This window comes from Liolophura sinensis, chromosome 6 (genome assembly GCF_032854445.1).
Source record: "Liolophura sinensis isolate JHLJ2023 chromosome 6, CUHK_Ljap_v2, whole genome shotgun sequence".
Lineage (NCBI taxonomy): Eukaryota > Metazoa > Mollusca > Polyplacophora > Chitonida > Chitonidae > Liolophura > Liolophura sinensis.
Window position 1 is genome coordinate 16,942,273 of NC_088300.1, and position 13,481 is coordinate 16,955,753.

Below are 13,481 nucleotides of genomic sequence, written 5' to 3' on the forward strand. Positions count from 1 at the left end.
TACAGATGGCTTGCTTTATCTAATCAGGACAGAAATGAGCTTGACTTTAATCGGTAGGACACAAGGGGCGCAGGTTCAATCCCGGTCTTGGGCAGGCATGGAGTAATTTTTCCATGCTTACTGTTCGTGAACTACTAATATTATGCATTTACATGAACAGTTAGAGAAAAAAAACTGACTGAAGTATATTGACAGGAGGCTACGGTTACGTGTGACCTTTGCCAGCAATCACACTGCCGTCGCTGCTCTGGCTTTACTCTCTAAGCTGTATGTCTTTAATTACATTATAAAGGGACAATAAGTGGTTGACTACTTCCGCAGTCTAACGTGTGTTAAAAATAACATGTATAGCTTACTCCAATACTGTGTGCCCATTTCTACACCTAAAACTAACCACTTTCATCATGTTAGTGGAAAATACTTCAGGTAGATAAATTAAAAAATAAATAAATAAATAAATCGAGACAGACTTTAAAGACATTGATTCGTTCATGCATGAGGTTCGGTTCTTATCTGCATTTTCCGGTACACGCTTAACTGCGAACCGTTTAAACTCGATGAGGTCGAGACATATGTTGAGCAGATACATGATAAATAAGCCTAACATTGTATCCGTAACGTAGATATTTTCCAAGCCGTCACTGTGAAAATGGCGTTATCGGGCCCAGGGATATGTTGATGTTGCCTGGTTGATAAATAATAACTCCAAACAGCCAAATGTAAACAGCAAAACAGAAAACATTAGCAGAGATCAGCAAGCTGTCTAATAAGTCAGAATTTTCTGCTTGCGTCATAACACTAACTACTAGGTAGCAAATGAAGGATTCACTAGGTAAGTTGATGACGACGATAAGGTGTTTGAAGCTATGCATAAAAATACCACAAACAGTTATGGCAATAAGTAAGGGTAGAGCTACAATGCTTATTAGTGCAAATTTAGCGTGTTGTAAGTCTAAGGACGCAGGACATCACAGGTCAAACTCATCACACAAACATGTTGAGACAGCAACAGAGCAAGTATGATAATGGAGTGAGTCCCAAGGATGCAAATATTTGGTACTGAATCTAACCGACCCATTACACTTTCTATGAGAAAAACTCTTCAGGAGAAAATGACAAAAGGTTACTTAAAGTCAAGTTTTAAATTAAGTGCTTTGCCTTCAGAACGGATTTATTCACACTTGCTATTGCACACAGCAGCAAAACGTTGTTGAAGGCCGAGACACAGGCTATAGCTAAATGAGGACATGAAAAGAGCCAGAAAGTTGAATAAAAGTATAATTCCAAAAGAAGTTCTGCTGGCGTTATACGTTCATTGAAATGGGATTTATTCGTTGTACAGCTGTGGACGAACGGCCCAAAAGACTTCTCTTTTAAAAAGACCAAGGATTTGTTCGTGAACAAATCACTATTTAACGAATCAGTGATGAAGGAGTCGGCCGTGGAGTTGGTAATAAATGATTCTGCAGTAAGTAAGTTACTGGTGGATAATTCAGACGTGGGGAATTCGCCGCTGAAGGTTTCGGCTCTGGTGGATTCACCGCTGAAGGGTTCGGCTGTGAGAGATTCACTGCTGAATAGTCCGGCTGTGAATTTAGTATTAACTTGCAGCCTTATCTCTGATGCCATGTTTGATAGATTTATTTATTTTATTTGACTGGTGTTTTAGTCGTACTCAAGAATATTTCACGAGGCAGCCAGCATTATGATGGGAAGAAATCGTGCAGAATCCGGAGCAAACCCACGGCTATCTGCAGGTTGCTGACTTTCTCATGTACGGCCGGAAAGGAAGCCAGCATGACCTGGACTTGAATTTGTCATGTTTGACCGTAACTGCTACTTTTCATCTTTGCCACAACAGTGGATTCACTGCTGAAGGGTTCGACTATGAGAGATTCGCCTATGAAGGGTTCGGCTGTGAGAGATTTATCGCTGAAGGGTTCGGCTCTGAGGGATTCACGGCTGAAGGGTTCGGCTATGAGGGATTCAGTGCTGAAGGGTTCGACTGTGAGGGATTCACGGCTGAAGGGTTCGGCTCTGAGGGATTCACGGCTGAAGGGTTCGGCTCTGAGGGATTCACGGCTGAAGGGTTCGGCTATGAGGGATTCAGTGCTGAAGGGTTCGACATTTTTCTGTGTTTGTCTAACAGAAGAATATTTAATATCATGCAATATTATCAAAAGTCAATACACATAAATGGCAAATTCTTACCAGTTAACCAAAATGACTGAGTTAAGGCAGAAAGTTCTTTGAAAGAGAAAGTCCTGTTGTACCTGGATCTGATCTTCTGGGACTTGACCGAGGTCCCTGCAGAGTCTTTTATGGGCATAAGGTCAAGTGTTCACATGGGCAGCATAGTTAATCTGCACGAGCACAAGTGAATTAGTATTGATCAAATTAGTATTGAACAAACGTACAGCAGATCATAATGATATTCTATTGCTGTATAGTCTAATGAAACGCTACTACAATTTGCGGATCGCCGGGGGTCGTCGGTTAATTCGTTTTATTCGCTGTCGCTGTCAAATGACAATAAGCGGTCAATGGCACTCGTATAACCGATTGCGCAGACAACAAAAAATCTTAGAAATTTACTCGTGTGCACAACAAGAGTTCCTAAATCTGAAAGGCTTGATCCAAAGATTCGGCTTGTTTAAGCCTACTTTTGTTGTTGAAAATAGGATATTCAGATCCCGGGGTCAAATGATCAAGAATATGGGTTACCCGCACACGAAACCAAAAAATCCAGAAACAAATGAGTGGGGCACAAGATTTCGTTCGTCCATGGGCAATCTGGATCTTGTGAGATCGTTGTCGACTAAATGAACCAAGGCCCAAGCTGGTATGACCATTATTCTCTGGTAATACATAAGTACTAAGTTATCAGTTTGTCCACAAATCGCCATCAAAATTAGGAGGGACCAATAAGACGCTTTAGGCGGGAATGTAAAATGTTAAAATTGGTAGGTCAAATAATTAATTTATAATTTAAATCATGGGCTTTACATACCATAGTGGGCCAGCGCGGTACAATGATCCAGGAGCCTCTCACCAATGTAGTCACCGTGAGTTCAAGTCCAGCTCATGTTGGCTTCCTCTCCAGCCGTGCGAGGAAGGGTCTGCCCTCAACCTGCGGATAGTCGTGGATTTTCCCATGCTGGCCGCCGTCGTATAAGTGAAATATTCTTGAGTACGGCGTAAAACAGCAATCAAATAAATAAAGAAAGAAAAAATTATACCAAAGTGATAATGCATGTGGGCGTTGACGTCACCTTTTTCGTTGGGCCAACTGATTTCAGTGAGTCGCACTAGCTTTGCAAGACGGGTAGAAATACACTGCTGTTTTTTTTAAATATTCACTTTTTTCTATTGAACGGATGTAAGAGGCAGGGATGGACTCAGTGTGCTATTTTAAAATTCTGACATTCATCGTGACACTGAGTACATCCGCGAAATTCAACACGATGGAACCTATCTCAATGAGGTCCGCTTTCACGGCGCTCAAACTTCCCTGCACTAAAAATACAAGTTCTTTTTATGCCGTTTTGGATTGAATTAAGAAGGTTGAAGTTGTTCTTACTGACGGGAATCGAAATATACCAGTCTTCTTGAGGATTTCAATAGCAAAACAGTTGCATTTCACGCCCAGATGTAGGTCACCCGCCCGGATAGCACAGTCGGATAGCACAGTCGGTAGAGCGTCCGCTTCGGGACCGGTAGATCCAGGATCAGTCCTTGATCGAGTCACACCTAAGACTTTAAAAGAGGAAGTTGTAACTTCCTCGCTTGGCGTTCAGCATGAAGAGGATAGTGCAACGACTGGTTGACCCGTATCAGTATAATGGCTCGGGCGGGGCGGCTTGCTTGCCTTCGGTAAGTCGTCTCAGTGAGGCAGCACTAAATAAAAGAGCGGTGGAAATCCGTCCTGCAACAAGGAGGCACATTACACGTACATGCACCCTAATGATTCCTTTGTCGTCATATGACTGAAAAATTGTTGAGTACGACGTTAAACCCCAAGCACTCACTCAGTCACTCAGAAGTAGGTCACGTGACACTTCAAAATGGCTGTCGATGGCGAGGCACTTGGTACCGTCGAAATTCTAGCAGTCAATGTGACCGCCACGCAGCGAGTTAATTAATCTCCAAGGTGAGGATAGTAAGTTAACAGGATAGTAAATTAGATATTCCACCATAAATTACATATAAATCAGCAGAGGAGGTGAGTAAGATCGCCATAAGTAGGAAGGAGAAGGCAGATCTGCGCCGTGTTTTTTGTTGAGGTACCTGGTAATGCATTTTATGATACCGTGTCATATTGTACACCATTCGTAGTTTTTGAGCATCACCTTTGGAGTGATTAGTAGATAAATACACATGAAGCTTTGGTAATTCTTTTCTTTACTTCAGACATTTATTAGGACATAGAACATATATGTACGACCTGGAATTTCCAGAGCCTTCCATGTCCCTGACCTGTAGGTCCAAAATGAAATCTACATGGTGTGTGTTCTCGTCGGGGAACTGGGAAGTCAGGCCTTTCATCTTTTCAGTTGGATTTAAAGCCCCTCTAGACTATCCAACATCTTCTAACTATTGTTGACTCAAAAAGTTGAGCCGTGTTGAGTAGTTTGGACGGGTTCTTCAACTTTGTTAAACAACACTCAACACCATCCAACATTGGTGAATCGGAAATTGTGGATGTGTATTTTTGTCAACAGGTTGTGTCAAGTTGAGTGAAAATAGCCAATCAGTGGGCTTGTAGAAATAACGTGACACGAGTATGAAAAATACCCTTGCCTGCGCAACACTCTCTTAAACCCACGACACGATTCTTCCGGTTGCTCGGCATTGTGTCTCGGGCATTGAAGAGGAAGATGGATATTTCCCCCCCAATTTATCGTTAGTTTGGTTAAAAAACACAGCTCAGCACACAAAAACAATGTTGGCTTGTCTGATTTGTAGTTTAGACGTTACATTCAACTTACTGTTGACTCTTGTTGACTCAACAAAAGTTGAGTGATGTTGGATAGTCTGGACGGGGCTTAACCACTTGAATTTGTCTTGTTTGGGCATTGCTAACGTTTTCTTGAAATACCCGTCGTAATATGTTACAAACTATCTTTTTTAAATTAATCTAAAAAGGGATGTAGCCCTCACCCCTCTTTCTCCTCATTTAGGCCCAGCTGTCATATTTACGTGATGTTTATGTTCCGCTAAAGTAGATACTTGGTCAGTTACGCAGCATTGTTAATCCAATGATCAAACACTAATCATCCATGTGCCATTCTTATATGGGCCCCATACACGAGTGGGGAGGAGGACAAGTGATCAGAAGATTCAAGACAATCCTGTGGATAAAATGCCTAATGCGGTCGGCTGCTGATGTTCCCTGTATATAATGCCGCAAAACCATCAACATGGTGAGTGTTTTGGGAAGGGAAATGGCAAAAAGATATTTTCACTATGTTGTTGTTCGTTATCAGTATTTTTGTCTTTTATTTTTTTTAAAAACAAGCGTGTATACTGAAAAATGACATCATGAGTTGCCGTGTGCAAGCTGTCAGGAAAGGCTTGCATTAAATACCAGGGAAGGCCTATATACTCCAGCTGGCATGTTAATATCACACGCTCTGAGCTCTTCGTGGGAGACTTCTATGATTTACCCGCTTACTTCCAGTGTGTCTCAATCAGCGAGAACCTGCGGATGGTCGTGGGTTTCCCCCGGACACTGCCCGGTTTCCTATCACCATAATGCTGGCCGCCGTCGTATAAGTGAAATATTCTTCAGTACGGCGTAAAACACCAATCAAATAAATAAATAAATAATTCAATCTATTAGCGAGTGTCTGTAATCATTGAGAAGATACGGTAAGCAAATTAACAAAGGTGAGATTCGTTTCAGTTTTATCTCTCACAAACTATTACAGCATATCAGTGCAATATGTATCATTATTTAAAACGCACTGCTTCAGAGATGGCTTAAACGTATTAAATATGCCGGCGACTGCTTCTGAACCTTTTAATGCATTAGTCTACCATGTGGCTGCCATTTAAACATTTATATAAACGGTTATAATAAAACCTTAACCTAATGCAGGATTTCACTGGTTTGGCGTAACCATGCATAACAATACTGTTGCTACCCTGGTTTACTCTCCTTGCTGTGAAGCGTTTTATAATGTACTATTGCATAAACCAAGATTCTGCTGCTGGACAAAGCACGCCACTTAGACCTTGTCTCATTTCACTGTTTTTATGTAAATGTTTACTAAAATGCAAATAACATTTGCGTTCTTTTTAAAGCTAATTCTGTTCAATCTACGGTGCTATAGGGAGCTTTTAAGTTTCTACTATTTAATTATTACATGAACAATCAGAGTAAAACCCTAATGGGGTAAACTGACAAGAGGCTGTATTTCACTAGTTTTATGCATGTGACCGACCACTTACATGCCAAATATCACACTGTCATTGCTGCGACTTATTAAGCCCGAAACAAGCATGGAAGGGATGTTTTGGGCAAAAAAATCGACTCAAGTCACACTGAAATAATATTTTTGCATCAGACACTGTAGAGTGGAGAAAATAAATGCACCACAATTGTAACTATCTGAAAAATTATTGAGCTATGCATCGATGAATTAAAAAAATATATAGCAAATGTAACTTTCAGTCTTACACTCTCGCTCCGCATGTTAGTATTAATGACTGCTGGACGACCACACGTGCTCTCAATATGGGTTTACATATGAAATCGCTTTAGTTGCCACACGTCACGTAATACCACACCTTAACAATTATCCATTCTAATTCATGGTCAGACTTATTTAACACAAAACGGCCTGGATCTTCACTCACACAAAAGTATGCTTTCAAAGAAAGAAAGAAAAAAAAGAGAAGAGAACCATATAGACTCGAACACTTCCACAGCGACTTCCTTAGATCACTGTACTATGAATGATGCCTGACAAACTACGACAGAAATACGGAATTTAAACTTGTCAAAACATGATAAAGCTGATCACATTACAGACTTAATGTTTTACATATAAAGAAAGATTCAGTAAAATGTGTTTTCTGGTTAACGTTGATCTTCATACTGTAAATTAAGAAGACGGTGTCTCACTTGAAATAAAAATTGCCGTTTTCGATTTAGAGTCCATTTTTGTCGGGTTATTACTGAGCAACCATCTCTTTTGCGGCCATACAGCTGTTTAGTTTTGTACTGAGCTAATTTGGACATTTACAGAATTGTGGAGGGATTTTGAAATTTGCTCTTTCTTCTCTTTCTTTCCGCACCAGGTCCTTAGAAGTGGATGTCATGTGTAGAAAATCCACTGCCTTCTGTACTTTACTGAAAACTGATGATTGCTTCTCCATTACATGTAACTAGCTTCATTTGTTGTTTATGAACTACTGATACCTTTGGGAACTGGTGCTTTAAGTTACTTCGGTAAGTTCAAAGCAAACCATTTGCCTGTTCAGAACGGAATTTTCCAGGGATGAAAGGCATCTTGTTTCAGCCAAAGATGAAAGGCCTCCTATATTTAGTTCTGCGAGTGGCTTAGCCCGGTGGATTGTCAGATCACTAAAGCTGCAGAATTGTAAAGGATACATGAAACGCTTTGGTTGTATTTCTTAATGTGCAGATTATCATGTGTAAAAACATATAACAGTACAAACAAATTTGGGGGCGGGGGGAATGGCTTCAAATTACAGTTTTCATAAGGCCCATCGGTCAGTCCGGAAATTTAGTAGCTTGCCCAGGTGACTGTGATCCCTGTTTAAAAAGAAATCTGTACGGGACAGGCCGAATGGGTCTGGCTGAATGGGGACGGGGTGTGGGGACGTTATTACATTTGCCTAATGTAAGCTGGAATCCGTGCAGTATACCATTATAATAGTTATAACAGTGTGCTGTTGTGATTTCTTAAGCTATATGAAACTGTTTCTTGTGATCCGTCTGAATAGCTTGATACAGAAGACTAATACCAAGACTCTACGAAAAGAAAAACACAACATGTACGCCAAAATATCTACATGAACAGCATGGACCAAAATGACAGCGGCGTAAAGAAACGCTTAACTATATAGTAGATATGATGACAGTGAAATGAGAGAGAAAGATATATTCCACAAACCAAGAAAACATTAATATTCATGTATCCAAGCTATGAGAAAAATAACTGGATAAAATATAAGAGTGACAACAGATTACTTCATACCGTTCTGACATCCATTTCAGAACGTGTAAAAGTGGCGGACTCAAGGTCCATTTCGTATCCATCTCATGTTAACACCCTTTTAACCCACTGAATACGTCTTTAAATGACGTATTTATAGATAATAGAGGTGTCTTTTGTAAATTTACACCCTTTCAGCACAATTAAAACTAAGAATGTGCACAGAGACACTTGTCGGCTGACTATAAGTCTATGATTAAGGGTGGGCTTAGGTTTTTATATGGCTAAATCATCTATTTCTTGTGATTAAGGCAGTATTTGTCTTCCAGTGGTTTAGGATACGCGAGGGACACGCTGGGCACACTCAAAAAATTAACCTGTTAAGTTTAACAGAAAGTCTGTAGGCTGAGTGATGCTAGAGTGTATTCTGCTACTGCGACAGATTATTCTGTTAAGTTTAACAGAAAGTCTGTAGGCTGAGTGATGCTAGAGTGTATTCTGCTACTGCGACAGATTATTCTGTTAAGTTTAACAGAAAGTCTGTAGGCTGAGTGATGCTAGAGTGTATTCTGCTACTGCGACAGATTATTCTTTTAAATTTAACTAACATTTTCTATTAATTCAACATAACAGGATATTGTGTGGAATATGACGTAATGTTGTGTTATTAATAACAGATTACATTCTAGCATCACTTAGACAAAAAACTTACTGTTAAAATTAACAGATTGATGTTTGGAGTAGCGGGTTAATTGTGGCCGAGTGGTGAAGCCGGTACATGTCTTCAAATCGCTGAAGACATACAATTTTGTAGATCCCTCCGCTTGTAACTCTTCGTGGGGTCTTCGTGACAACGATAGGTCGGCAGTGCTCTTGGCATCATTTACACAGTCTGGCGTTCGCTGACCACGACTTGTTGTCAACCAGTTTGGTGCACGGTACAGGTCAGTAGGCCTATACATCATAGGTGAAAAAGTTCTCGCCGACCAGACTGGTGTACTGCACAGCCTGATCTACCACAGAAGCCTGGTCAGAATTATATCAGTCCGTGTCTAAATTATACAGTGTTTTGAACCTTAATTGATTTCGATGTTGTAATGCTCTGTGTCACGAACAGTGCATATATTCAGTGTTGTTTGAAATTAAATACGACATTACAACCACTTACCATGTAGCCAGTCGCATGCGTGCATAGACCCTTTATCTCAGTATGGAACAGAAAGGCTCGAATAATTTAGATGCGTCATATATGTGGGAATAGAATCTATGCATCATTTACATTAGTTCGAACCCTTCTACATTCCAATCGGGTCAAACGTCTGGACTACATGTACGTTACATGACAAAAACGCCTAGGGAGGGAAGAGACGACAGTCACTTCACCGACGCCATCGACCGTCTTGGTCTCCTGCTTTAATAAAAATTAACTTGATGTCGCTAAAATTTTCGTAATCACTAGAATCTGTATAAAAATGTATAATCTTGTAAAATTCAACCTGTTAAACTATAAATGGAAACATGGTTATCTTTAGTTGTTTGAAATAGTTGAGACGACTGGCTGCTGATGTTGTCGTGGACGCATTAGTCCTGGAATTAGCAGCCTGCGGATGGTCGTGGGGTTCATAGAACACTAGAACACCTGTGACACGCTGACAAATGCTGACCCGTGATGAATGACTCGCGGCAAACATTTGAGCCAGTAAGTTGCAATTCTAACACACCGGTACTTCCCAAAATTTTTACCCGTTCGTGTCATAGTGTCATGTCATTCGTCATGTCATTCGAAATACCGCTCTCTCAACATGAATTTACTTCGTGAACTGACACGTGAACATGAGTCTACCCGATAACCTACAAATCTCGCTCTAAAACGTGGTTATCGTCTTATATGATGGATACACCTCATAAAGAGGGGGTTCTGCGTTTTGCTGTCGGAGCGCCTTTATTCTTCAAAATATTTCAGCCTTAATGTGGGTTTATATGAGGATTTTTATGTGCTATTCAATACACTGGTACCATTACAAAACAGATTACAAGAATAACCGAGGCGTTTGGTTTGTGAGCATAAGCGTGTCTCGTAAGAAATAAAAATGCGTAACCTGAACAGCTTTCTAGAGCTTATAATGTCAGTACCAAAGAGAAATTCCCAATAACTCAGATAGTAGAGATTTTGGACAGAGAGATCCGACATCAAATCCCCGTGAATGAAGCAGCCAGGTATTAATTGAAATCTGACAAATTAGAACGTCACTCATAAACACCCGGTTACGCGTCACTTAAACACCCGGACACGCCAGTTAACCACACAGTACAGGTCACTAAAGCACCTGATAAACGTCACTTAAACACCCGGATCGCGTCACTTACACGTCACGTAGACACCCAGTACACGTCCCTTAAACACCAGAATGCTCCCTTAAACACCTGGTACGCGTCACTTAAACACCCAATACACGTGACTCTTGAATATTTGGCTTATATAACGGCGGCCATCATTATGGTGGGAGGAAGCCGGACAGAGCCTGAGGGAAACCCACGCCCATCCGTAGGTTGCTGGGAGGCCGTGTCACGTATGATTTTCCTGTTACATGACAAGCGAGTGAATTTAAACACAAACATGTTAGGACTGTACAAGTCATAAAACTGAAAAATTTGTAGTCTATTCTATGGTCACGCTGAAATATCGTTATATGAAGGACTGTTCTGTGGGGAAATTCACTGTGCTTCAAATGTAACTTGGTGGAAAGATACTGAGCATAAACACCAATCATATGAATACATCAGCATGTGGATGGTCGAGGGTTTTTCCTGGGTTCTGCCCGGTTTCCTCCCACCATAATGCTGGCTGCCGTTGTATAGGTGAAATATTTTTGAGTACGGCGTAAAAGTCAAATAAATAAATATAAATACATGAATTACATATTTAACCTTGAGCCTTTTAATTCCACTATATATTACGCATAACATGACAGGTTAATGGTAGACGAACCACTAAGGTTCGAACTCTATCTCAAAATAGTGAGTGTTCTCCACAATGAATTTGTACTCACTATATCATAGAGGAGGTCCCTTCAGTACAAACGGATGTTAAACTTGCGAAGACACATTATCAAGTTTTACTCATCAAGACAAGCGTTAACCAAAACGAAGCTTTGACAACAAGCAAAACGGTAAGTATTTTTCTAATTGAGGTCACACAATAAATTGGAAACACAGTACTTGGTCTCAACCAATATTACATATTTGACGGGTTATTTAATAAAAAAAACATCCCTGTTATTGCCATAAAACTTTAGCTGGCTCTTCGACCAAGTTTCATTTCTCTGATTCGGAAAAACCTCTGGGTCTGAAATTTGCATATTCTTATCACAACTCTCTAGAGCCGATTCTCCGATTGACCATACCAAGCCCTTAGTCTTGTGGGCGTGGTAAAGCGCCGTTTGGGTATTGTCCGCTGTAAGTCAGCCAACTGATATAAATTGTGCTGTGTCTGTATGCTTGACTGGATCTATAAAACACACTCGGTATAAACCCTGCAGAAGACGACCGTCTCGATCGAAAAGCTTTCTTCCTTCCTTAAAGTCATTTTCATCAACTGGTAAGTATAACTGTTGTATGTAAGTATAACTTGTGTATGTGAACCCACTTTTCATGATGTTCCATAATGCTGAAAACATTCTTGTTTAAATTCGTAGAGGATCTATCTCTTAATCACGTTACGAAAAGCTCCATTTTCATGACATCAAAACAGACATTTACTTTGTGACAAGCCCTCTTGATATTTAATCTCGAATTATACATACATGCAAACCAATTGTACAAATGTCCAGTTCTTTTGTACATATGTACAATATAATTTTACATATGTCTAAAAGCCTACTTTTTTTCTACGTATGTAAGATGTGGAAATCTTTTGTGTATATATGCAACAATCTTTTAGACAAACGTCCAAATACAATTTAAAATTTTACAGATGTATAAAGGATTACTTGTTACGCCAACTGCCAAATTTAAATGTTATTTACGCCACATCAGAACGGTATTTACCTGGGGTATTACCATCAGAATATTTGTAACTGCCAAAGATCGCTGACATAAAGATAAATTGGCAAATGGTCACACGCAACCAGTGTAATACAACCTCTTGTCAAACTACCACAGTTTGGGTTTTTTCTAACTGTCGATGTAAATGAATCTTAAGTAGCACGTTGCACCCTCACCCCTACCCCCGGTACCATGACCCCTATATAAAATGCTGTGAGGTTAATTGCAATTTATTAGACCTCATTGGTTCAGAATTACTCAAAATACTGTGTTGTTATCACCATAATAAACAATGACATGAACATAAATGTCAAGGGACCGGGTCCATTGGATGCTCAAGCCACCAACAAAGTCATAGTTTGTGCATTGATACAATATAAAAGACAACAGCATAGGGAAAAAACCCAGAGCAGCGACGACAGAGTGATAGTTGGCAAATGTTCACACATAACTGTTTGAATCTGGCCTCTTGTCAAACTATATTAGTTAAGGATTTATTCTAACTGTTCATATCAGTGTTTAAATGGTCGCAACTTACGTATCCCCAACATCATAGCGCAAGCAAAACTAAGTAAAAATACAGTGATGTTAATCGCAATCCATTCAATAAATTCTGCACGGACAACAGAAGCTTTAAATAAAATCTTCCACTAGCAGGAAAGCAACAAAGTACGACTACAATGGACATGCCTGCATTAAATATTAAACGTATGAGCAGATAAATTTGCCTCCCTCCACCAAATATTTAGCACTCTTGACAGCCGGCTCATTTACAGTTACTCCCGGGTGGAAAGAGACCCACGAAAAGCTTTCCTCCATTCCCTGATGATACAATAGTCTAACAAACATTACCTATACATACCTATAGGGAGGAAGTGAACTACAACTGTTACACTAGTTTATCTATCAGTTTGAGATGGAACTTAGACAATCAGTCTGACAGACAAGCACCTTTTGAATGCCTTAATTTAGGATTTTTTATGCAATTTCTTTGCATAAACGAAACTTCACATCTAGCTTTTAGATCTAGATTTTTATCGCATGGGCGAAAATTCGGCATGCGTTCATTTTCAACTTTATTTAAATCCACGCCCAACTTGCTTGTATGATCTTCCAAGAACGGGTATTGAAGAAGAATGAGGAATTGCCAGCACACCATATGTCATAATATAATGGCTTAAGTAAGTCAATGGGTGAGTTGGATTCTGACGTGCTGACCTTAAGAGAAAACCACACCGAGTTCTGGACTTC